Genomic DNA, 27,823 nt, shown 5'->3' with positions numbered 1-27,823 from the left:
AGAATTGATTCAGCAGGCCATGGACAAAGTTCTTGTGATCAAACAGCGGATTAAGACTGCTCAGGATCGACAAGCGAGTTATGCGAACACCAAGCGCAGACCTCTTCATTTTGATGCAGGCGAGAAAGTGTTTCTCAAGGTATCACCTTTTCGGAGGATTCTGAGATTTGGACTCAAGGGTAAGTTATCTCCGAGATTCATTGGTCCTTTTGAGATCTTAGAATGTGTGGGAGACTTGGCCTACAGATTAGCTTTGCCACCGTATCTGTCTAGTGTTCACAATGTGTTTCATGTGTCCTTGTTGAGACGATACGTAGCGGATGAGTCTCATGTTTTGCATCCAACAGAAGTTCAGCTGAATCCGGATTTGTCTTTTGTAGAAAGACCGGTTTCGATCTTAGACCGGAAGGATAAGGTACTGCGGAATAAGACTATTCCTCTTGTCTTAGTGCAGTGGCAGCGCCGAGGTACTGAAGAAGCTACTTGGGAACTAGAGAGTCGCATGCGGTCAGAGCATCCAGAGATGTTCTAGTTGTAGTATTTTCAGTTATGATTGTAATTTCAGTTGTGCTTTCAGTTGTAATTCATTCTTAAGTTGAATGTATTGTTGTTCAGAATTGTCATTCTTCAGACTCGATTTCGCGGACGAAATCCTTTTTAGAGGGGGAGAATGTAGTATCCCGATGCCTAATTTGAGTTAATTATTGGATTAATTATATTTCGGTGGGATCGGAAGGACCGAACCGGGTTCGGATCGTCCGAATAGGGTTCGGATCGTCCGAAGAGGGTTCGGATCATCCGAAGACAGGTGGCTGGACACGTGGAAGACATGCAGAGTTCGGATCGTCCGATCAGGGTTCGGATCGTCCGAAGAGGATCGGATCGTCCGATCGTTGTCTATAAATAGAGGCGCGAGGCTTCACTTTTTACTCGCCAATTCCGAGTGTTCCAGAGCGTTTTAGTCGTTTCTGATGGGTTTCTAGCCTTTTCCCGAGGTTTAGGCACTAGCGGGGACCTACTGGTTTTGTAGCGGAGCTGTGCTCTAGTTGGGAGCTAGCGGCATCAGTGGGCTGACTACGGACGCAGGCTTGATTCTAGGGCTGATTTCTAGGATCTACTTGTTTGAGGTACGAAAGTACTATCCGAGATAGCAGGATTGAGTATGCTTTACTATGTGTTGCATGTTTATATGTTGCATTATTATCTGTCATATGATGCATGGTTTATTATGCGGCATTTGCATAATCATGTTGAGCCTGATTATCTTTGAGATAGCCTGTTGAGAGGGTGCTCAGCCCTCGTTTGTTGTGGATGGTTGGACCCCGTTGGCCGACGGTGGTCAGGTCACCGGTATATCCACAGGTTTATTTTGGTATGGGAGCCACCTCCTGGTGCGACGGCGCAGAGTGCTACATACCTTGACGTCATTTACCTGAGCAGTATTTCGATATACCCAGATCCTGGTATCCAGTACATTTTGCATACATGCATGTCATAGTCTTGTATACTCATGCTTTCGGTGCTGAGCGTTTTATGCTCACGTCCTCGGTTTATCTCTGTTTTGGACACCCTATTCGATGGGGCAGGTCTCAGGTTGGACGGTCCAGGAGGGAGTGGACAGGGAGCTGGCAGATGTTGACTTGTAGTTATTGGTATTTGTTCTTGGAATTTAGTTCGATCTGGTTGTTTAAGTATTTTGTACTTACATATTCGATTGGGTTGTATTACTGTTTTTCCGCTGTTTTACCTGATTCAGTTTTAATGTTAATTTTGCATGCTTAAGTTCTGATTAGTAGGTGATTCTGGAACGGGTCACTACAATATGCCCACACATAACTCAAATCACATACATACAACAACTCATACTCTCGGGACATGGCCCGGTATATAGATACATATATATACAGGGATACACAACTAAACCTCAAAGCAACTGTGACTCCCTCCAGAAGTATCATCTCCTGTCTCGTGATAACCTGATGTACCTGCCATTGTCCACACACAAAGACAACAACAGCCCCCTCTGGGAGTGAGCAAAGCTCTGTATGGAACAACCATCATATATACAACATATAGAACCCGAAAATCAGATTACGTATAAGCCATGCATAATTGCTACTATTTAAATAAAAAAATGAATTTTAAAAATATATGAAGTGTTAATTCATTTTTATAATTGTTGAGTCATGATTATTTATTTTAAAAGTAGATGTGTAGAACCCGAAAAATCAGATTTCGTATAAACCATGCATAATTACTACTATTTAAATTAAAAATGAATATTTTATATAAATATGAAGTGTTTGAATTATTTTAATAAATTTTAAATCATGATTATTTATTTTAAAGGTAGAAGTTTAGTTTTATCTTTTCAAGATAAATACGTGAGGTCGGAACGGAATTTAGAGATTTGAGATAAGATTAATAATAAGACAACTATTCCTAAATTTAATTTAAGTCAAGACATAATTTAATTTGAAGAAGAAAAAAAATTTTTAGGATTCATTTAATTAATGGGAGGCAAATTAGTAAATAAATTCTATTAGATTCAATATTTAATTAAAGCTTGAATTAAAATGTGTAAACAATGGATGATGAATTAATCTAGGTATAATATATTCAAGAAATTAAACATAACATTTAAATACTTAAATTTTAAGTCAAGCATGCCATACAAAATTCTAAGCAAGATCTTTAAACTAAATTAAATTGTTAATGCATTAAAATATATAATGAAGGGTTAATATCTTAAACAATAAAAATGCAAGGATTAAATAAGAATATACCATGCAAATGAGTAATAATTTTTGGTTAAGGCAATTCAAAGGTGTAGTAAATCTATTCATGTTACTCTCAATGACCATTAAGGTAAATTCATTCCCCCACTTTAATTCACTAAATAGTAGTAAATTCAAATGTAATAATATACTTCATTTCCCCAACCTATGAGCCAAGATAAAGAGCTGATCGTGCATTGAAAATAAGAAATGGTATCAGCTTGCAAAGGGAATGAGGAGCATTTCAAAATCCATTCAAAATTTCTTCACTTGTAACCTCCCACCTTAATGCACCTTTAACACCCCTAATAACACTCATATTCATCCACACTCTTTGCTTTAGAAAATATCAGAAACAATCTAATGAGATCGTGAATAGCAGCAAGAAGGAATAAATAAGAACAGCTATGGCAAGGGTGAAGAAACATTTCAAGTTCCCACTTGTAACTCCTAACTAAATGCAATTCAAGACTCAGTTAAAATCTCCTATATCATTCACCTTCATCCCTTACCTTCCCTACACTCTTATGCTCGAAAATACATCGGAAATTAGCAGCTGAAAACGTGAACAACAGCACAAACGAGAAGAAGAAATCCAACTCGGCTCCGTCGCGTCGTATTGTCGTTTTGATTTGTTTTTCTTCAAAACAAATTCCAGGCATGTATATATTATTCCTTTGCTCTTCAATCAAGTCCCATAGATATTTTTAAAGCATTATATATTCATTATGCAAGCAACAACTCGAAATTTTTGACAGCAAGTTCTGAAAATCTGCACAGCTTACTCGGCCAATTGTTTGTGCTTCACGTGTTTGGATGGTTTTTGTTGATTACAGGGAGTTGTGCGGTTCCAGGCTCTCAAGGCTGCTTCTAGGCATAATTTAGAATGTGTTAGGGTGTTTTTGGTTCAAGGGTTTGAGTCTATATATGCACAAACCAAGAAGTGACAGCAACTTTTTCTCTAGCAACAAACAGGAGTCACAATTTGTTTCCTTGAATGGTTTAAGGGAGTATTCGAATCTTGGCTGTTCTAGGGACCATATCCATGATTAGAACCCTCCCTTAACATGTCTAGGACATGACCAAATCATTCTTTCACTTTTTAAATCACAGATCATTTCAAAACATCACAGCAACTACACATGTGCACATCGGTTCTTCACCCTTTTTCGGGTGAGTGTGTTTCGGGTTTTTGGTGTGTTGTATGGATTATGGTTGGCTTCTAGCCCATAGCCATGGTTCCTACAACACTCCACCATGTCTAGATCGAGCCATGAGCGATAAAATGGCCCTTGGAACGAGACAAGACAGTAAAATGGTTCAATACAACACACTATGCAGCAAGTGGTGTTCTTGGTTGCTATGCTGTAATTGTCCTAGGTGTTTCCTTGGATTGTGGTTGGCTTCTAGCCCTTAGCCATGGTCCAAGACATGCCTTAGGATGTTGGTAAGAGTCCTTGGGCAGTGGTTCAAGCCCATAGTCATTTATTTTGGAATTTTCACCACAAGCAAATAAACTACTGCTGCTGCACTTTTCCAGCAGCTTTGAACTTCGCTTTTGGTACTTGTTTGAGCTCTTGGTTGGCTTTTAGCCCATGGCCTTGGACTAGACAGTACCTCAATGAGTTAGGAAAGTCATGTTTTTGGCCGTTTGTGATTTGGTCGAGTTTAGAGGTCGTACGAGAATTTACGGTGAAAGGTGCCAAAATGACTCTCGAAAGAGTGTTTTATGTTTTTGGATTCCATTCACCTATTTTCATGTTTTACAGTTCTTATGCATATTTTTCAGGATGTTTGGGGTATTTTAATCATGGTTAAACGTCGGGTTAATGTTGGTTCGATTTTGTACGAAGCAATGATTGAAAATTTAGATTATTGATCCTAATCGTCTCGTTTTTGGGTTAGTTGTTAAGTTTTTGTCAAGTTAAAATTATTTGCATGTGTCACATATTAGAATTAAGTCACAGTGAACCTGGGAGCGATCCAACTCATCCGGTAAAAATAAGTTTATAACTATATTACGTGCATAAAAATATAAAATGTTTATTTTTGAGATATATGCTATATGTCTTGTGGCCACCTTATGCTTATGGGTTTGGAAGTCGGTAGGCTGAAAGCGGACCGGTTACGGAGGCCGTAAACGCAACGGAAGCAAAAATTTTCGAAAAATAAGCATGAAATTTTCGGCCCCCTTTGATAATGTGCAATATTTACAAAATAAAACATACATAGGATGTTTTAGAATTTACCTATCAATCTCAAGAGATTGATGAGTGGCACCAACTTTGTTGTAAACAACAAAGCTCTTCTTTGGCAAGATAAATCTACAAGCTTCCTTCCCCTTCAAGAATTAGGCCCACCACTCAACAAGGTAAATCCCCTCAAGTTTTGCACTAGAAAAACTTGAGGATTTTTCAAAGAGAAGGGTTTTATTCTCCAAGAAAATGAAGAACAAAACAAGAAAAATATTTGAGAGAGAAGACCTTGAGATTTCGGCCAAGTGAGATGAAAAAAATGAGGGAGTGAAGTCTAGTCTTGGTTGTGGGAAAAGTTGGGAGAAAAGGTGCATGCCCTTTTTTGAATTTTTTAATCAAAAGTAATCAAGACTCTTCACCTCCCAAGCATGCAAACCCTAGCATGTCTCACATATATTATATGGTTTTTAACACATTAAAAACCATAGACTAAATTTTAATTATCTCAAACACATTTGAGATTAATTAAATACTACTTGAATTTATTCAAGTCCCACTAGTTAAATAATTATTTTAATTGAGCTCTACAAGACTCAATATAATTTAATTAATTCAACACTTGAATTAATTTAATTATTTAGACTCTACTAGGTCCACTAGTGTTTAATTAATTCAACACTTGAATTAATTTAATTTAGTCTACAATAATGTTTATGAAAATCACAATTTTCAACTACATTATTTACTTGGCCAAATTTTAATCTTAGGAACACTTCCATAAATTAAAATTTATATTTCTCTCTTAGAAGTCATACTTCTATTTTTCTTTACGCTTATAAACACATTTATAAGCCGTTCAACACCTTGAACTATTTTTACTTCTCTTCGGGATTTACAAAGCAAGTACTTGTGTGGCCCTCAATAGTTCATTGATTCAACTAGCCGTGGGTTCACATCTCCATGTGATTCGGACTAAACATGTCCTTATTCGAGCATACCCCAATTGCTCCATTCTTACTTATCAACTCCTTGATAGTAAGAACGTCAGAACTCAAGTCTGATAGCACCCAACCAATCACGTTAAACGCCTAGCAGCATCGCTTACGTGATTCCCTAGGTATCACATGATAGTGCCTGCAAGAACCATTCAATTATGGTTAGCGTACAATACGGTCCCTTCAACTCATATATCCCGACCGATTCGACAACTATTGGTCTATCGAGAGTTGTCAATGAATCGATACTATGTGTCATGTTGTGGTTGCATCGATGGTGTAATCTATGAAACCCCTTTCATAATTACCACCATACTCTGATCAGAGATTTCAACCCACATATACATGAAAAACACATAGGATATCCATACCCGTAGGTAAGCGGTGAATCCCCGACTACAATGCATCGACTCCTATATGTCTCGCCGTAACACCCAACATTGCCACCTAATGACCCCATAAGAGTCGGTAAACAAGTCAAAGTGAAACGCTAGCACATAGAGTCTCAATGTTGTCCCGGGTCATAAGGACTAATTCTGTACAACCATAAACCAGGACTTTTCCACTCGATAAGTGAGAACCACTTGGAAAGTCCTTTTATGGAGGGTTGTTCAGTGCACTCTACCAGGAGCACCTATCTGCATGCTCGGACATCACAATGTCCCCTACCAATGAAACATGGTACTCACATCGCAGATACTAGTCTCTAACTCGAGCGACCTTTATCCTTCTTAGTGGCGGCTGAATCGACTAGGAATGGTTTAGAACATACAGTATTCCAAATATGAGTTTCATGATACTCATCATATGAGCATCTCATATTCTTTCTACTATTTGTATATTCAAGGACTTTATCTATGCAACTAGCATGGGTATAGAGATAAAGATGCGCCAAATAAATAAATTCAAATATTATTAAAATAAAGATCGTTTATACAAAGAGTTTCATCGTGAACAGTCGGCCAACATTTGGCTCGACGTGCACCTACTCTAACATAGGCGCAACCGAGGACCTCTCCGCCCGGTGACTTACGACCGGTTATGATTATGTATGGGTACGGACATCCAGTCCAAGGGCTGTGATTGATCTCTACCACCCAATATACTGTGGTTTAGTCTGATCAGGCGCTTACGCTATGTTATGGGCCACTAGCTTAGAAACATGATCTCTACAAGAAATTATGATATGTTATGACAGAGCTCTATGGAGCAAAGCTTTTACGTATGATTTTCAGATATGCACGTAATTATAATTATTCATGATACGATTTTCACCGTACGTCTTACGATACTTTATTTTTAAGTTGCATGCGATTTTATGATATATTTACTTGTTATTCACGATATATACATGTTGAGTCTTTAGACTCACTAGACTTGATTGTTGTAGGTATTGTTGAGGCCGAGACGGAGGGCGGAGACCAGTGAGCGATCTTGGGACAACAGTAGTAAACCCGAGGACCTCACGATTTAATTTATGCACCTTTTATTATTTAAACTCAATTTTAATATGTTGGATTATTTTTAAGTTGATACGTTGGATTATTTTAAATGATGTTTTCGTTGGATTAATTTTAAATTGTTGGTTGAAAACAATATTTGCTTCCGCTGTTATTTTAAAGTTAAAATTATTTACATGTTTATTTTAACTAAATAAGATAAGATAATTATTTATTTAGAAAAATTTTAATAATTCCGCAAAATTATGAATACGAAATACGGGCCTTTACAGTTGGTATCAGAGCCTATGATCTTGTAAAGGGTTGTACTACTACTGATCTCAAGAAGCTCATGAAGTCACGTCTTCGGTCTGTAAGTTTTCATTTACGCATTTTATTTAAAGCATGAATTATTTTTACGTCATGTTTTCATGAAATGTTTTACGTCCAGATTTTTAATTATTTCAGTATTTATTTAAATTTAAGATAAATTATGGAATTATGCATGTTAGTTACGTATGGGTTATATATGGAACAGTATGCCTCCTAGACGCCGTGTTGGACGCCCGAGAGGTGGTGGTGTGCACCGTCATGAGGACGGTGAGGATCAGAGGCAAGAGAGACAGGGACCTCCACCCCCTCCACCAGACATGAATGCCCAGATGCTAGCTGGGATGACTCAGTTCTTCGCACAGTTTGCGGGGAACAATGCAGTGGGAGCCAGACAGTCAGGACCGGAGGCTATCTATGAGCGGTTCATGAAGATGCGACCAAAGGAATTCTTAGGGACATCCGATCTTATGGCAGCCGAGGGTTGGATTAAGTCTCTTGAGGTTATTTTTTAGTTTATGGGGCTTGAAGATGGAGATATGGTTCGATGTGCGACCTACTAGTTCGGAGGAGATGCTCGCCTATGGTGGGAAGGAGCATCAGTGGCTTTGGATTTGACTACTTTGAGCTGGGAGCACTTCACAGAGGTATTCTATTCTAAATATTTTACTGAGGAGGTGCGTTCAAGGTTGACCACGGAGTTCATGACCCTGAGGCAGGGGGACTTGACTGTTACGGAGTTCATCCGTAAGTTCGAGAGGGGATGTCATTTTGTGCCCCTAATTGCTAACGATGCTGGAGCCAAGTTGAGGCATTTTCTGAATGGTCTGCGGCCGATCTTACGCCGGGATGTTAGGGTGGCTGGCCCTACTACCTATGATGTTGCTGTTTCCAGAGCGCTAACGGCAGAGCAAGACCAGAATGATATTGAGCGCGATCGCCTTGGAAAACGACCATTTCAGGCACCACACCGTCCTCCTCAGTCACATCATCAGAATAAGAGATCTTTCCACGGTCCGCCCAGGAACAGAGGGCCGCAGCAGCAACTGCAGGGACGAGCCGTCCTGAGGACAGTGGATTATCCAGTCTGTGCTAGGTGCTCACGTCGTCATGCTGGGCCGTGTATGTGGTTCGGGAAAGTGTTACAAATGTGGTAGTACTGACCACATATTGAAGAATTGCCCACAGAAGAATCTGCCTACCCAAGGCAGAGTTTTTGCTCTCCATGCTGGGGAGACTAACTCGGAGACGATGCTCATGACAGGTACTCTAGGCTGCTTCTAGGCATGATTTAGAGTATGTTAGGGTGTTATTGTTTCATTGGTTTGAGTCCATACATTTCGAAGAAAGGCATGACATCAACTATTTTCCATAAGCTACAGAATGTGGTTCACGATTTTGTCATATGAGTGTTTAGGGTGTGTGTTCGAATCCTGGCTGTCCTAGGGGCTGTAGCCATGGTTAGAACTCTCCCTTAAAATTTCTATGACGTGGCCAATGTGTCCTTTCCAAGCTTGGTTCAAGGATCCATCAGAATTTCACAACAACACAAGTGCATTTTGGTTCTTCATTTTTCTGTGTGAGTGATTTTGGGGTTTTAGTGTTTGTGTGGATTGTGGCTGGCTTGTAGCCCATATCCATGGTTCATACAACACTTCATCATGTCTAGATCGAGCCTTGGTTGATCATATAACCACTGGAACGATCTAAAATGACAAAACAATTCAATATACACCACTGCACAGAATTTGGATTCTCGGCTGGCACGTTGCAATGTCCTAGGTGTTGGCTTGGTTTGTGGTTAGCTTTTAGCCCTTAGCCATGGTTCAAGCCATGCCTTAAGATGTTGGTAAGAGTCTCTGGTTGATGGTTCAAGCCAATGACCATTTGTTTCAGATTTATACACCACGAACACACAGCAGCAGCTGCTGCAATTTTATTTCTGGACAGCAGCTATGGGTTTCGGGGGTGTTCGAGTCCTTGGTTGAATTTTAGCCTATGGCCTTAGACTGGACAGTACCTTAATGAGTTAGGAAAGTCGTGTTTTTGGCCGTGCGTGATTTGGTCGAGTTTAGAGGTCGTACGAGAATTTACGGTGCAATGTGCCAAAGTGACTCTCGAAAGAGCGTTTCATGATTTTGGCCTACATTCACTAATTTTCGTGTTTTGCAGTCCTCATGAATTTTTTCAGTATGTTAGGGGTATTTTTAATCATGGTTAAAAGTCGGTTTAATGTTAGTTCGGTTTGGTACGAAGCCATGATTGAAAAATTAAGTTGTTGGTCCTAATCGTCTCGTTTTTTGTTCGATTGTCAAGTTTTGGTCAAGATAAGATTATTTGCATGTGTCACATATTAGAATTAGGTTGCAGCAAGCCTGGGAGCGACCCAACTCATTCGGTAAAAACAAGGTTATAATTATATTACGTGCATAAAATATAAAAATGTTTTATTTTTGAGATATATGCGATATGTCTTGTGGCCACCTTACGTTAATGGGTTTGGAAGACGGTATGCGCAACCGAGGACCTCTCCACCCGGTGACTTACGACCGGTTTACGATTATGTATGGGTACGGACATCCACTCCAAGGGCTGTGGTGATCTCTACCGCCCAGTATATTGTGGTTTAGTCTGATCAGGCGCTCACGTTATGTTATGGGCCACTTGCTTAGAGACATTATCTCTACCAGAAAATTTTGATATGATATGACAGAGCTCTATTGAGCAAAGCTTTTACGTATGATTTTCAGATATGCACGTAATAATAATTACTCATGATACGATTTTCACCATGCACTTTACGATGCCATATTTTTATGTTGCATGCGATTTTATGATATATTTACTTGTTATTCAAGATATATACATGTTGAGTCTTTAGACTCACTAGACTTGATTGTTGTAGCTACTGATGAGGTCGAGACCGAGGGCGAGGACCAGTGAGTTAGCTTGGGTCAGCAGTAGAAAGAACCCGAGGACCTCATGTTTTAGTTTATGCATTTTTCTTATGTTCAAACACATTTTAATATGTTGGATGATTTTGAAGTTGTTGGCTGAAAACAATATTTACTTCCGCTGTTATTTTAAAGTTAAAATTATTTACATGTTTATTTTATAAATGAGGCAATTTATTTATTTATTTAGAAAATTTTTAATAAATCCGCAAAACTATGTATACGAAATACGAGCCTTTACACAACATGTATCTACAGAATGATATGTGGTATGCAAATGCAATGCATGCATGTCGTGGAGATATCAGGTCAACTGCCCATCCACTGAGCATGTATCAGAACCAATCGAATCGCTATCAAATCAATGCTCGAGCTGGCACACCGACCTCAATCAGGGATATTCGTATGATAGTGTCGACAAAGCGCCATCAAATCTCAAATCTCAATCAATCATCGGGGCCACAAATGATTATGCTTTAAGGGTCATATAATACCAAACATAGCATCGTGTTCATAAACCCCATAATCAAATCAAATCATAACAGGGTATCGAAGGATCATAGCTCAACTTGCATGTCATGTATCGATGTATGCATCAAACGATGTGTGTTAACAAAATATTTATTTTATACATCGATATTCCAATCATACTGTCATGTATGTCACATCAACTCATCACATAAGGTATATAGACACATATTCTCAATCGAATCAATCAAACATATATCATATGATACAGATACCTGTCGTATGTTACTCGGTTGCAACATACCTCAATTCTTCGTTTCCAATTGATGTAGCTTGAAGATATCAGTATAATAATCTATCTACATCAATAACATATTCATTTCAATCAATCACATCATTCAAAATCAACAATACGATTAAAATTCCTTAATGATAATATATTGGGAATAATTCAAAATAACATCACTATAATCATCTCTTCTTCGTTAAAATCAAGCGCTATTCAACAAGCTTCAATTTCTGTATGATTTAACAATTTATCGGATATATTCCAAAAATCTACGAATTTCAAACATCACCAAAATATAAAATTTATACGTCAAATCGAAGACCTCGTGTCAACGATCCCAGAACTGAAGTCGGTTTGTCGATTGGATAAACGGATAAGTCGCACGATCGAAAAGAAAATTAAAATGCTATTTCTTCTCATGTCTCACCTTTCTGTCAGACTGAAGTCATTTTATTTTATTTTATTATTATTAATAAAATAAAATAATATAATATAATATATAATGTTTAACATTTTAACATCGGTATATCCCTTTGAACCAGTCAAACGATCCAATTTTCCAAAATTCAAAACATGAAAATTTAGCACTGTGTATTATCTTTCAAATGAACTTGGTCTCATCTCATTTGGACTCATACTCAGACAACCATTTTGCCCTTAAAATTAATGAAAAGGCCCGAATTTCGTGTTCATAATTTTGCGGAATTATTAAAAATTTTCTAAATAAATATTTATCATTGTCTTATTTAATTAAAATAAACATGTAAATAATTTTAACTTTACAATAACAGCGGAAGCAAATATTGTTTTCAACCAACAATTTAAAAATAATCCAACGTAAACATTAACTTAAAAATAATCCGACGTATTAAAACTGAGTTTGAATAATAAAAGGTGCATTAATTAAATCCTAAGGTCCTCGGGTTTACTACTGCTTTCCCTAGATCGCTCACTGGTCTCCGCCCGCGGTCTCGACCTCGTCAATACCTACAACAATCAAGTCTAGTGAGTCTAAAGACTCAACATGTATATATCGTGAATAACAAGTAAATATAACATAAAATCGCATGCATCATAAAAATAAAGTATCGTAGAGCGTATGGTGAAAATCGTATCAAGAATAATCATAACTACGTGCATATCTGAAAATCATACGTAAAAGCTTTGCTCATAGAGCTCTGTCATAACATATCATAATTTTCTGGTAGAGATAATGTTTCTAAGCAAGTGGCCCATAACATAGCGTAAGCGCCTGATCAGACTAAACCACAGTATACTGGGCGGTAGAGATCAATCACAGCCCTTGGACTGGATGTCCGTACCCATACATAATCATAACCGGTCGTAAGTCACCGGGCGGAGAGGTCCTCGGTTGCGCCTACCGACTTCGAAACCCATAAGCATAAGGTGGCCACAAGACATATAGCATATATCTCAAAAATAAACATTTTATATTTTTATGCACGTAATATAATTATAACCTTATTTTTTTACCGGATGAGTTGGATCGCTCTTAGGCTTGCTGCGACTTACTTCTAATATGTGACACATGTAATAAATCTTAACTTGACAAAAACTTAACAATAGAACCAAAAAAAACGAGACGATTAGAACCAATAACTTGATTTTTAACCATGGATTCGTACCAACCCGAACCAACATTAAACCGACGTTTAACCATGATTAAAAATACCCCAAACATACTGAAAAATATGCATTATAACTATAAAACACGAAAATAGGTGAAAGGAATCCAAAAACATAAAACACTCTTTCGAGAGTCATTTTGGCACCTTTCACCGTAAATTCTCGTACGATCTCTAAACTCGACCAAATCACGAACGGCCAAAAACACGACTTTCCTAACACATTAAGGTATTGTCCAGTCCAAGGCCATGGGCTAAAAGCCAACCAAGAACTCCAACCAACCTCAAAACCGAAGATGAAAGTTGTTGTCAAAAAAAAAAACCAGCAGTGGCAACTTGTGTGTTTGTGGTGTAAACTCTGAAATTTATTAACCAATGACTTGAACCACCTCCCAAGGACTCTTACCAACATCCTAAGGCATGGCTTGGACCATGGCTAAGGGCTAAAAGCCAACCACAATCCAAAACACACCCCAAAACCGAAATTATACTCCCACAGAAAATCAGATTTTGAAAACCGAAGGGTACTTATCATGTTTCTGTAAAAATCTGAGGGACCTATGACACAAGCTTTGAAAAGATGATTTGGTCACGTCCTAGACATGATAAGGAATGGTTTTAACCATGGCTACATCCCCTAGGACAGCCAAGATTCGAACACTCCTCAAACAACTCAAGGACAGAAAATTGTGAAAATCGTGAACCCATTTTTGTAACTTGTGTGGAACATTTGCTGTCATGCTTTTGTTTGAAAGGTTTGGACTCAAACCAATTAACCAGCAACTCCCTAACACACTCTAAAACATTCCTAGGAGCAGCCTTGAGTGCCTGGAAATCGAGCAACTCCCTGTAAGCAACAAAGATCAGCAAAAATCGTGAAGGCAAGAACAAGAGCCGTGAGTGACATGTGCAGAATTTCTTGCAAAGTTGCTGTCAACATTTCGTTTTGTTGCTTGAATCATGATTATATAATGGTTTAAAAATATCTATAGGACTTGATTGAAGAGCAAAAAAGCAACATATACATGCCTGGAATTTGTTTTGACACAAAACAAATCAATACGACGAAGACGAGCGGCGGAGCGGAGTTGTATCTTCTTTATTATTTTTCTGCTGCTACTCACGACTTCAGCTACTGATTTTTCTTCTGTTATTTTCGAAATTATAGACGAAGGCTGCTAGGTAGTGGAGATGCAAGTTACGAGAGGTGATTAATGGGTCATGAAATGCATTTAGAAGGGAGTTACAAGTGAAAGGAATTTGAATGGGAATTTGAATGGCACTTACTTTCTTCCTCACTCTTGCTGCCGATTCTTTTAATCATTTCTTGCTGCAGGTTTAAGCTAATTTCCTAGGCTAGTAGTTTGAGGAGAAATGAGTTGGGTTCTAATATTTGAATTACTATTACTTGGTGAATTAAGAGGGTAAATGAATACACCATGAAGTGTAATTATGAGTGTTTTAAATGGAGTGTTACTAACCTTTGAATTATTTTAAATGCTGGACTCAAAATTATTATTATTATTTGCATGGTATTTTATTCTATAAATCTTGTATTTTAATTGGTTAAAGTTTAGCACCCCTCATTATATATTTTAGTGAATTTACACATTAAATTTAAGTTAGAATATTGCATTGCATTCATGACCTCAAATTTAAATATTCAAATGCTATGATTAATTTCTTGAATGTATTATACTTAGATTAATTTATCCCCATTTGTTTACATATTTTAATTTAAGCTTTAATTAAATATTAACCTAAAGAACTTATTTACCAACTTAGCTCTAATTAATTTATTAAATCCCAAGGACATTCTTTTTCTTTAAATTAAATTATTCCTTGACATAGATTAAATTTAGGAATATTTTCTTATTATTAATCTTATTTCTAATTTTCAAACTCCGGTCCGTCCTCGCGTATTTAACTGAAAAGATAAAACTAAACTTTTGCTTTTAAAATAAATAGTTATGACTTGTCAAATATCAAAATGAATTAGGCCCTTCATATATATATATATATATATATATATATATATATATATATATATATATATATATATATATATATATATATATATATATCATTTTTAAATTTAAATAGTAATAATTATGCATGGCTTATACATAGTCTGATTTTCGGGTCGTTACAATTAATTAATTATTTTTCAACTTATTTACAAAAATGCCATCAAAATAAATTGAATATTTTTCAACTTATTTACAAAAATGCCATCAAAACTATTTTACAAGTGTTTATTCTCGGGGTCTCACAGTTATTGCGAGTGGTTCACTCGTAATTGTGTTCATCTTTAGATCTAAGACCTTGATATTTACAAAAGATTATGCAAGATTTTGGAGATTTTCTAGACCAATCCATTTTAAAGTTTGTCATAAGTTTAATTTCTATTCTGAGACATTTTTAATTAGATTGATCATTTTTATTCGTCGGTTAAATGTTTTAGCATCACATTGCCCGTCCCTCTTTGATGTAATAAATGATGGTAACCTTCCTACATAATTCTTTTTACTAGAAGTTGTTTGCTGTTCTGGAGTTATTCTTTTTTTAATATCCTTTAGTGTTACAAGAATATCTTCTTGTTTTTCAAATTTTTTTTCACCTTTTATGGTACATAATTGAAACGTCAACTACTTTTTAACATAAAAATCCTAATAAATTTTTTTTCTTATTTATAAAATTCGAAACCTTTAATTAAAAAACAACACAATTTTTCAAAAATCCTAAATACATAAAAATTCCATAAATCGTCAAACATCAACATCATACGTCAACATTTAAAAATAATCCAAAATTGAACTTCAAAATAAAGCATAAATCTCTAAATAGAAAATCTTCAAAATCTTTTCCTAAAACTTTAAATACTAATAGGCACGGAAAATAAACGTCCCTCGGGAGTGTACTGCCGGATTCGATCCACTCAAGCGTCAGCGCCTCCATCAAAATCATCATCGACTGCAACTATCCAAACCTAGTGAGTCTAATGACTCAGCACGTTCTAACCATACATAACAAATAATACTTATACAGGTACATGCAACTTTAAAATAATATTTTTAGAAAATAAGCAAGCGTAAAATCTTGTAATCATATATCATTAAATCATAAAGCTTTCAATCATTTATCGTTTTGAGTGAAGTTTTATCCTTGAAAGTGACTAGTTGTATCCTCTGGTCGACTTCAGTCTTAGCTCACCATTGCGCATGGAGACGGGTAAATGGAAATACGATCGTTGGGATCCCTCTAGGGCCTTTTCCCGTATACAGGCTCCCTTTGGGGCCTTCTCTCTCACGATATTCTCAATAATCATATATCCTATCCTTTTTGTCACAACCAATTCACATCATTCAAAATATTTTTCTTTTCTTTTTATTCATAAAATATCATGTCATTTCCAATTTCGAAAAATAACGTTTTTAACAATAAAAATTGCACATCTTTATCATAAATCATAAAATTCCATATTTTCATCATAAACATTTTAAAATATCATTTAGCATGTATTATCACTCTTTGGGGGCACTGCGAAGCCTTTCGTACCCAGGACACAAAATGACCATTTTACCATTGGACCCTAAAATTCCCGATTTTGACGTTTTCTTACTTTTATTGACTCGAGCCTATCCTATAATATCATATAAACTTAAATTTGATTTCTAATATTTTTCTTAGACGTAAACCCGTGCCTTTCGATTTAAAACTTATTGACTAAACCACGAAGCGTTTTTAACCAGAATAAATTCAAAACTTAATATTATTTATTTTCTTCCCAAATTTTAAACATAAACTTTTCATCCCTAAACTTAACATGATATCTTAAAATACACCTATAAATATTTCTTATACGTAAATTAAGTTCCTCAACTAATTTCCTAATTCTTTTTAAAACTTAACCGTATGTCTCGATTTTAACCCGAATCGACTCATAACTTAACCAAACTTGAATCATATATTATTCACACCTAACCATACCCTATGCAACCCAAATCAAGCTAATTAAACCTTCGAACGAGCCTAGGAAGCTGATGGAAAATTCTGCTCATTCGAACCAAGCCCTAGTTTGCGCCAACCCTTAGTCCCTTCGACTCTAGCCCTTAAACACCATGTCCAGACCCTAGCTGACCCTCCTAGGACCATGACCATCCCCTAGAGATCCTATTGGACCGAACTTGATAAGCCTAGAACCTACAGCCCCCAAACCCGCTCCTCATGGCATGCGCGCCCCAAACCTCACGCCCACATCCCTCCCCCTTGCACCAGCACCCCCTTTAACCCCTCTAGGACCATCATACACCCCTCTTGAGGCATCTGGACATGACCCATATGTAGCACACAGCCTTGTCCTTCTAGCACCCGAATTCGAAAACTCTAGTTTATTTAAAATCCAATTTTCGTTCATCCTCTTGCCCTAACCTATCCAGCCTTTAAACATACACCTAGAGACCCTTAAACATGTATAAAAACGTCCCTTCCCATAGCCCTACTATGACAACCCCTTTATGCATCATAATCATGAGTTTGAAAGCATGAAAATTCAAGTTTTAACTTGTTCAAGCCGTAAAATGAAAATAAAAGGAGGGTTTCATATTTTTTATGCAAACATGATTAAACACACATAATATGATTTGAATGGTGTAAAAAAAAGGTTTAGAAACGTGTCTTTGCGTTTAAAATGCTCGAAATACAAATATCGTAGCGGTGAAAGTCGGCGACGAACGAAAGACGATTTTTATTTTTATTTTCCTACCTTTTTTCATGTCAAAACCCCACCAAAACTCACCTTGGTATGCAAGGGAGTCAAGTGATCGTTGTTGGAAGGAAGAACGATGAATAAATTTTTGAAGAACGAATGAGAAAAAAAACAAAATTTCCTTGGCTAGCTTCAGGGGCGGAGTCAGGATCTTCGTTCAGCGTAGGCAACCATATATTATAATTAATAAAGCAAAAAAAAGAGCAATAATTAATCGCCAGCTAAAAATAATGTGTCATAAAGTTTGAACGCAAGTTACGCACAGTCAGTAGCATTGATAATTGATGGGAAAACGTCAGAAAAATGAGGAACAACGACGTGTAAAAAATCCGAAATCAAAACAAAATATGATATAAAATATACGTTCGACAAAATAAGCATTAATTCATTATCGATTGGAAAAAGCATAAAATTATAAAACAATTGAATGATCGACAAACATTGAACGAAACAACGAACTTAAATTTGGTAACATTTTAAATTTTTTAGAGATTATGAAAGATTAAGCAGTAATAAAAAAGAATTGGAATGATTGTTACTCAAAGTATATGACGTTCGTGACTCGAGAAAAGAAAACACATACAAAAGGCTATATAGAGTGTATACTTAGATACTAATAACAAGTAAAAATTTTAGTCTAAAATTTGGGTTTACACATTATTAAAAGAAAATTGGATCAGTATAGACAACTAAACATGTAATAATAGCATGCATAAATTAAAAATTTAAACACACACACATAAATTTAAAAAATAAAAATATATAAAAATAAAAATAGCATGCATAAATTTAAAAAATGGCATGCATAAATTTAAAAAATTTACAAATAATAGCATGCATGAATTTAAAAATAAAAATATATAAAAATTTATATATAAACATATAAAAAAAATTTTGGCGGCTAGCTAGAAGAATGGCCGCTGTTCTCTTTTCCTATTTTACGTTAATGTGTGTGTGGGTGTAGGCATGTGTGTGTTTATGGTCTAAGAGTCTTTCTTTTATTTATTATTATTTTTAAATATATAATAAAAGGTTTTGAAAATATTTAATTAATGTGCTTAATTGACTTTTTTTAATTAATAAATTATGCCCATTAAGATTAATAAAATCATTAGGTCTAAAATTAATTAAAATATTTAAAAATACATATTTCTAAATAAAATCACATGCGTGTTTATGGTCTAAGAGTCTTTCTTTTATTTATTATTATTTTTAAATAGATAATAAAAGGCTTTGAAAATATTTAATTAATGTGCTTAATTGACTTTTTTTAATTAATAAATTATGCCCATTAAGATTAATAAAATCATTAGGTCTAAAATTAATTAAAATATTTAAAAATACCTATTTCTAAATAAAATCCCTTATAAAAGACATAAAATCCTTTGCTCTAACTAATTAATTTAAACTTAACCTTAAAAATGTTATAATTATTAAATTATTTAAAATAAATATTTTCTTAACTAAAAATAAAAATTTAAATTTTTAAATTTTTAGCACCTTAATCATCTCCGTTCCTTCGTCCCCGACCAACCACCGATATTAGCCTAAAAAAATCTTTAAATTATGCAATCGAACAAAATTACACAATTAATCATTTAGTCACTCAAAATATATCTTTCATGCATCCAAAATCATTTCATTAAAATATTTTTTGGTGATTTAATAATTTTCATGCATGCGGTCTACGTGGACTGATTTTCGGGCGTTACAATAATACAACATATTACCATAATTTTGTACCGTCTTTTGGATTTCTCTAAAATCTCCATAGATTTTAGAAGAATCTGGTACTATTTCCAGGAACTTATTAGACTCAATCATAATTTTCATTTGGATTCTGATAAGTTCCATTTTGCTTCTGATATCTAATGTAGAACCCGTAAATTTGACTGCGTATAAGATATGCATAATTCCTAGTATTTAATTTAAAATAATTTTTATTGCATGAGTATTTAAATTCTTTTCTTTAAATTTATTTATTTTACGCAGTAGTTTAATTGTTACCTTTTCAGTTAAATAAGTGAGGCCGGACTGGAGATTGAGTATTGAGATAAGTTAATAAAGACTTATTTAAGAAGTAGTAATTTAGCATGTTAGTAAATATAATTTAAAAAGTTGACATGCATGCAAGTTATTAAACTTCTTTGGTATTTTATTTAATTATTTTAAAGCATAAAATGCATGTTTATTTCATTAATTTATGTTTAATTATTTTTATGCATTTTAGGCATAATTCATGCATGCTAGGAATTGTTTCATGAAATTTTAAAAGTTCGTGCATTAAGATTTTTAAGTTGCATTTCACATTCGAACGAAGATCGGAGACCGGAGAAACTTCAGGAAAATTATTTTTATTACATGATTAATTTTAATAATTAATTTAAGATGTTTTAAAGGTATTTTTCAAATACTGGGAATTTTTGGGTATTTTTACTCGCAGGATTTTAATTTTTAACGGTACGCAAATTCTATCGAATTTGGGGACTTTTTAAGGGTTCGACTATTATTTTCAAAACCTTTTTAACACGAAATATTTTTCAAGAATGCGTTTGGACTTAATGGGCCTACTTTTAAGCTTGTTGGGCTTAAATTCTTTGTTAAACTTTTAATTATCAAAATTAGGCCCATTAGTTGGTTGTTAGCTATTTAAAGATCGCCTAACCTATTATTAACCTAAACCTAATCATCCACAACAGCCGACACCCTCCCCCAACTGCTGTCACTCTCGGTTTCATCATTTTCAGCAAGAGACCCCATCGGTTTGTCTTGATCTTGCAATAGAGTTTTCCTCCAGCTTTCACCTCGGGACCCTTGTGTTGGTGCATCATTTCAGGCACGTTTTGTAGAACCCGGAAATCAGTCTACGTATAAGCCATGCATAATTCTAGATTTCTAAATTTAATTGACTTCATTGCATGATTATTTTAAATGCATTTCTTTGAAGTTAATTATTTTATTATTTCAGCTCAGTAGTTGATTTTTAGCATGTCAGTTATTTCAGTGAGGCCGGACTGGAGTTGGAGTTTTGAGATAGGATTTAAGATTCGAGAAATACATCCGAGAGTTTATTTAACTAGCAAGTAAGTTCATTTAAGTTAGTAAGAAGATTTGAGGATTTAATTTAAGTTGCTTGAGGTGATGAAGAAATGAGCTCATTTAAGTTACTTAATTAAGGGGTTAGCTCACTAAATTAATTAAAGGGTTAGTAAGGCTTTTAAGGTTTATTAGTTGACTAGATAACCAACACCTCCCACTCAATTTTTTTTTTATTATGAATTTCGGCCACCCCAATTGCCAAGGCAAACTCATTTCCAACTCATCAACTTTGACCAATTCTTTGACATCTTTAAGCATGCTAATCTTTTCAATTATTAACCAAACCTTAATTAGTTAGTATTAAGCATGATCCTAGCATTGGATACCATACAATCCATCGGTCAAGGCATTCCCCAAGGAGAGTTGACAAGCATGTGCAAAAATATTAAATGTGTGGTAGACTTGGCCTTGCATTTATGCCCTTTGTTTGTGGATCTTGTTCCTCACATTTCATACCATCATCCTCACTCCTCCATGACTGAAATTCAGAGAGCTTAGAGTGTAAAATTTCGTGAGGTGCTTAGCCAAAAAAGAGAGAAGAAAAATAGAGAGAAGGGAAGGAAAGGTAGTGAAGCAAGCAACTCCGTCTCCTCCGCGCCGTCTCGTCTCTTCTTCTCGTTTCTATTTCAAAAGAATCCAAGGCATGTATATATTTTTTTCTAAACCTCAATCAAGTCATATTATCAAGTATTTTTCAGTACATGATCAGATTTCATCATGCAAAAACCGAACACATATCAAATTTGTCAAAAGAAAATGCATGCAGATTTTTCGTTTTTCTTGGGCAGCTTCATGGTTTGCTTTGAGTTGTGGATTTCAGGTTATGGTTCGACTCCAGGCTCCCAAGGCTGTTCCTAGACATGTAATAGGATGTATTAGTACCATGTTGGCCCATTCATTTAGCCCCCACCCTTGCTGGAAACCGAAATGACAGCAAGTTCCCCATAGGTGCAGGAAATGGTGTTCGAAAAATTTCAGTTTCTTGTCTTGAGGGTTGGATCTGATCTTGGCTGCTCTAAGGCTCTTAGCCATGGTTGGATCACTCCCCTAGCATGTCTAAGACATGACTAAGTCGCCATTTTAGTGGCTTGGTCCATGGCTCCTCGGTTTTTAATTAAAACATCACAACAGCCCCTTCCCTCTCGGCCCTTCAATTTTTGGACAACATATGTATTTCGAGTTTGGTGGTTTGGTATGGATCTTGTTTGGCCTATGGCCCTTAGCCACGGTTCATACCATACTCCTAGATGTCTAGATCGCGTCATGGTCAATCAAATGGTCATTGGAACGATTCATGACATCCAAACAAAAGCAATGCACCCTACGTGCAGAATTTGTTCTCGGTTGGAACGTTTGGTTGTTTGCTGGTGTGGTTCGAATTGTGTCTGGTCTTGTGCCCTTAGCCATGGTTCAAATCCTTCCTTGGGATGTTGGTAAGGGTCTCTGGTCGGTGGTGTAAGCCCCAATGGCCGGCGGACTCGAAAACGACACAAGGAAAACAAGTGCGCAGCTGCTGGAATTTTACAGCAAGTTGCTGTGTCGGTTCAGAGGCTTGTTCGAGTTCTTTGTCGGCTTTTAGCCCATGGCCTTGGACTGGACAGTGCCTAATCAAGTTAGGAAGGTCATGTTTTTGGCCGTTCGTCATTCGGATCATTTTTGTAGTCGTAAGAGAATTTACGGTGCGATGTGCCGAGTTGCGCAGCTGCTGTATTTTTTTGACAGCAAGTTGCTGTGACGGTTCAGAGGCTTGTTCGAGTTCTTGGTCGGCTTTTAGCCCATGGCCTTGGACTGGACAGTGCCTAATCAAGTTAGGAAGGTCATGTTTTTGGCCGTTCGTCATTCGGATCATTTTTGTAGTCGTACGAGAATTTACGGTGCGATGTGCCGAGTTGCGCAGCTGCTGTATTTTTTTGACAGCAAGTTGCTGTGACGGTTCAGAGGCTCGTTCGAGTTTTTGGTCGGCTTTTAGCCCATGGCCTTGGACTGGACAGTGCCTAATCAAGTTAGGAATGTCATGTTTTTGGCCGTTTGTCATTCGGATCATTTTTGAAGTCGTACGAGAATTTACGGTACGATGTGCCAAATTGACTCTCGAAAGAGCGTTTCTTGTTTTGGCCTCCATTCCACCTAAATTTCGACCATCATAATTTCGGTCTGTAAGTTTTACAATTCAGCATTTTGTTTAGCATTTTATTTAAAGCATGAATTATTTTGTCAGCATGCTTCCAGATTTTCAGTATTTCAGTGTTCAGTTAAAATAAATTATGGAATTATGCATGTTAGTTACGTACGGGTTATGTATGGAACAGTATGCCCCCTAGACGCCAGGTTGGGCGCCCGAGAGGTGGCGCGAGGCGCTGTCATGAGTACGGTCAGGATCGTAGGCGGGAGGAAGACTTACCTCCACCCCCTCCGCCTGATATGAATGCCCAGATGCTAGCTGGGATGACGCAGTTCTTTGCACAATTTGCGGGGAACAATGCCGTTGTTGCAGCCGCTGCCAGGTCGACAGGGCCCGAGGCTGTCTATGAGAGATTCATGAAGATGCGCCCGAAGGAATTCTCTGGGACATCTGACCCCATGGTTGCCGAGGGATGGATCAAGTCCCTCGAGGTTATCTTTGATTTCATGGAGCTGGGAGACGCCGACCGAGTTCGATGTGCCACCTATCTATTCACTGGAGACGCCCGCTTATGGTGGGAAGGAACGTCAGTAGCCCTGACTTTGGCTACACTTTCTTGGACGCGTTTTAAGGAGGTTTTCTACTCCAAGTATTTTGCCGAGGAGGTTCGCACCAGGCTGACCACAGAGTTCATGAGTATGAGGCAGGGGGGTATGTCGGTTACGGAGTTCATCCGTAAGTTTGAGAGGGGCTGTCACTTTGTGCCCCTGATAGCAAATGATGCCAGAGCAAAGTTGATGCATTTTCTGGTGGGACTACGGCCGATCTTGAGTCCGGGATGTTAGGGTATCTGACCCTGCCACGTATGAGATCGCAGTCTCCAAAGCCTTAGCCGCTGAGCAGGATCAGCGGGACATCGAGAGAGACCGCCAGGGCAAGCGCCCAATCCAGTTACCCCACCGCCCTCCTCCTCATCAGCATCAGCAGCAGCACAAGAGGCCTTTTCATGGACCACCCAGGAACAGAGGCCAGCAGCAGCAGCAGCAGCGGGGACGCCCAGCCCCGAGGACTCAGGAGCACCCAATCTGCCCCAGGTGCTCACGTCGTCATCCTGGAGCATGTATGTCTGGCTCAGGAAAGTGTTTCAAGTGTGGCAGCCCAGACCACATGTTGCTGCAGTGCCCTCAGAGGAATCTGCCTACTCAGGGCAGGGTTTTTGCGCTCCATGCCGCAGAAACCAACCCGGAGACCATGTTGTTGACAGGTACCTTTAAGCTTTAAGTTATTATTGAATTTTCGTGTTTTTGGGAATGGGGATTGAGCATTTGAACTTAGAACAGCGATAGGGTTGCATGCTCTACTTAGTATTATTTTCGGGACTTAGTTAGAAGAACTGTGGCCTTTGCATGTCTATAAGCTTAGCTCTCGTGATCTTTGGGTTCTGCTTAGTATTCCGAACTTCCAGGGAGAATTTTCATAGCCGGCAAAGCTACCAAGGCCTTGATAGATTCAGGGGCCACTCACTCATTTATATCGGAGGTCTTCGCAAACTTTCTCAAGATCAAGACCATTGGGCTAGACATAGCCTTTTCAGTAGTGTTGCCGTCAGGCGTGGAGATGGCAGCTACCAATGTTATCAGAGATATAGACCTTGAGCTGCACGGTAATCTTGTTTATGCGGATCTGATTGTGCTACCGATGCCGGAATTTGACATCATCCTATGGATGGACTGGCTACTGAAGAACAGAGTGTTGATAGACTTCCAGCGGAGATCTGTTCTTGTCCGACCACCTGGAATGGAGCAGTTCTTATTTGAGCCGGACAGGTACTTTTCGTTACCGCGCATTATTCCATATGTTCAGGCTAGGAAACTCATGCATAGAGGGTGTCGAGCATTTCTAGCGACCTTTTTATATGTCCCCGAGGAACCCAGCCAGTCAGCCTCAGATGTTCCGATTGTCAGAGACTTCTTAGACGTTTTTCCCGAAGACGTCTCTGGTATGCCACCCGAGAGAGAGGTGGAGTTTTCCATTGAGCTTATGCCAGGTACGGCTCCGATATCCAAAGCGCCATACCGACTTGCACCGACAGAGATGGCAGAGCTTAAGAAGCAGATTCAGGAACTTCTCGACAAGGAATTCATTCGCCCGAGCTTTTCACCATGGGGCACGCCAGTCTTATTTGTAAAGAAGAAGGATGGCTCCCTGAGGCTTTGCATTGACTATCGGGAGTTGAACAGGGTTACAGTTAAGAACAAATACCCACTGCCGAGGATTGAGGATCTATTTGACCAATTGCAGGGAGCTTCGATTTTATCTAAGATAGATCTGCGTTCTGGTTATCATCAGTTGAGGGTGAGAGATGCTGATGTCTCGAAGACAGCTTTCAGGACTCGTTATGGTCACTACGAGTTCCTGGTGATGCCGTTTGGTCTGACAAATGCTCCAGCGATCTTCATGGATCTCATGAATCGCGTATTTCAGCCGTATCTTGACCAGTTTGTGATAGTGTTCATAGACGACATTCTTGTCTACTCCAAGAGTCAAGAGGATCACAGCAGACATTTGACCACAGTGTTGCAGACCTTGCAGAAACACAAGTTATTCGCAAAGTTCAGCAAGTGCGAATTCTGGTTAGAGAAGGTGGCGTTCTTGGGCCACATTGTTTCTAGCAGTGGTATTGAGGTAGACCCCGCAAAAGTTGCAGCAGTCCGAGATTGGGTTGTGCCTCAGAATGCATCCGAGATCCGCAGTTTTCTTGGGCTGGCAGGATATTACAGGAAATTCATTCAGGGATTCTCCTCCATTGCCGTTCCACTCACAGCACTGACCAAGAAAAATGTGAAATTTGTGTGGAGCAAGGAGTGTCATAAGAGCTTCGATACTTTCAAGCAAGCTCTTATCTCAGCACCAATATTGGCCATGCCAGCAGGACCCGGTGAGTTTGTCCTTTACACAGATGCTTCGAAGCTTGGTTTAGGTGCAGTTCTGATGCAGCATGGGAAAGTGATAGCGTATGCTTCTCGACAGCTGAAGGTCCATGAGAAGAACTACCCTACCCATGATCTGGAGTTAGCGGCTGTAGTTTTTGCCTTGAAGATTTGGAGGCACTATCTGTATGGAGAGAAATGCCAGATCTTTACCGACCACAAGAGCCTCAAGTATTTCTTTACGCAGAAGGAGCTGAACATGCGTCAGAGGCGTTGGTTGGAGCTTGTGAAAGACTACGATTGTGACATTAGCTACCACCCGGGTAAGGCTAATGTAGTTGCGGATGCTTTGAGCAGGAAAGTCGCAGTGATGGCTCACCTGACGATTCAGAAACCTCTTCAGATTGAGATGCAGAGGTTTGATCTTGAGACTTACCCTCAAGGTAGAGTTCCTCGTTTATCTACCTTGACTATACAGTCCTCTCTTATTGACCGTATTCGCAGTAGTCAGGCAGCAGATGAGCAGTTGGCGCAGTGGAAGCAGAGGGATGAAGCCAAGGGCAGTGTCTTGTACACGGTCAGGGACGGTATTGTGAGATACCGAGACAGGATATGGGTTCCTAGTAGTGAGTCTATCCGAGCAGACATCTTATCAGAGGCCCATATGTCCCCGTACTCCATTCACCCTGGGAGTACGAAGATGTACAAAGATCTGAATCTATTGTATTGGTGGTCTGGTATGAAGAAGGACATCAGACGATTTGTGTCCGAGTGCCTGACCTGTCAGTTAGTGAAGGCCGAGCATCAGAGACCAGCAGGTTTGCTCAAGCCCCTTCCTATTCCTGAGTGGAAGTGGGAGAACGTCACCATGGATTTTGTTACCGGTTTGCCGAGATCAGCCAGAGGATCGAATGCCATATGGGTGATTGTAGATCGTCTTACTAAATCAGCGCACTTCTTGCCTATTAAGACGACATTCACCATGATTCAGTATGCAGAGCTGTATATCCGAGAGATAGTCCGACTCCATGGCATCCCAGTTTATATCGTATCTGACAGAGATCCCAGATTCACTTCCTCATTTTGGAAGAGTTTGCATTCGACTTTGGGTACAAAGTTGCAGTTTAGCACCGCTTTCCATCCGCAAACAGATGGGCAGTCAGAGCGAGTTATTCAGATCTTCGAGGATCTTCTTCGTGCTTGCGTCATTGATTTATCAGGGAGTTGGGAGTCGAACTTGCCATTGGTAGAGTTCACCTATAACAACAGTTTCCAATCTTCTATTGGTATGGCTCCGTATGAAGCACTGTATGGCCGCAAGTGCAGATCTCCTGTTCATTGGGATGAAGTAGGAGAGAGAGCAGAGTTGGGTCCAGAGATTGTTCAGCAGGCAGCAGATGTAGTAGTCAAGATCCGTGATAGGATGAGGACTGCTCAGAGCCGACAGAAGAGTTATGCCGATCAGCGGAGGAGAGACTTAGAGTTTGCAGTGGGCGATCATGTCTTTGTGAAAGTGGCACCTATGAAGGGTGTCATGAGATTTGGGAAGAAAGGGAAGCTCAGTCCGAGATTCATTGGACCATTTGAGATCCTTGACAGAGTTGGGACGCTAGCTTATCGTGTTGCTCTTCCGCCGAATTTGGCCGGAGTACACAATGTCTTCCACGTCTCTATGCTGAGGAAGTATATGGCAAATCCTTCGCATGTCTTGAACTTTGAGCCGTTGCAGCTTACTCCGAACCTATCTTATGATGAGAGACCCGTGCAGATCCTAGACAGACAGGAAAAGAAGCTTCGGAACAAGCTGGTTA

Source organism: Primulina eburnea, chromosome 7 (assembly GCF_022965805.1).
Source record: "Primulina eburnea isolate SZY01 chromosome 7, ASM2296580v1, whole genome shotgun sequence".
NCBI lineage: Eukaryota > Viridiplantae > Streptophyta > Magnoliopsida > Lamiales > Gesneriaceae > Primulina > Primulina eburnea.
Note: the sequence above shows the minus strand (reverse complement) of the source record.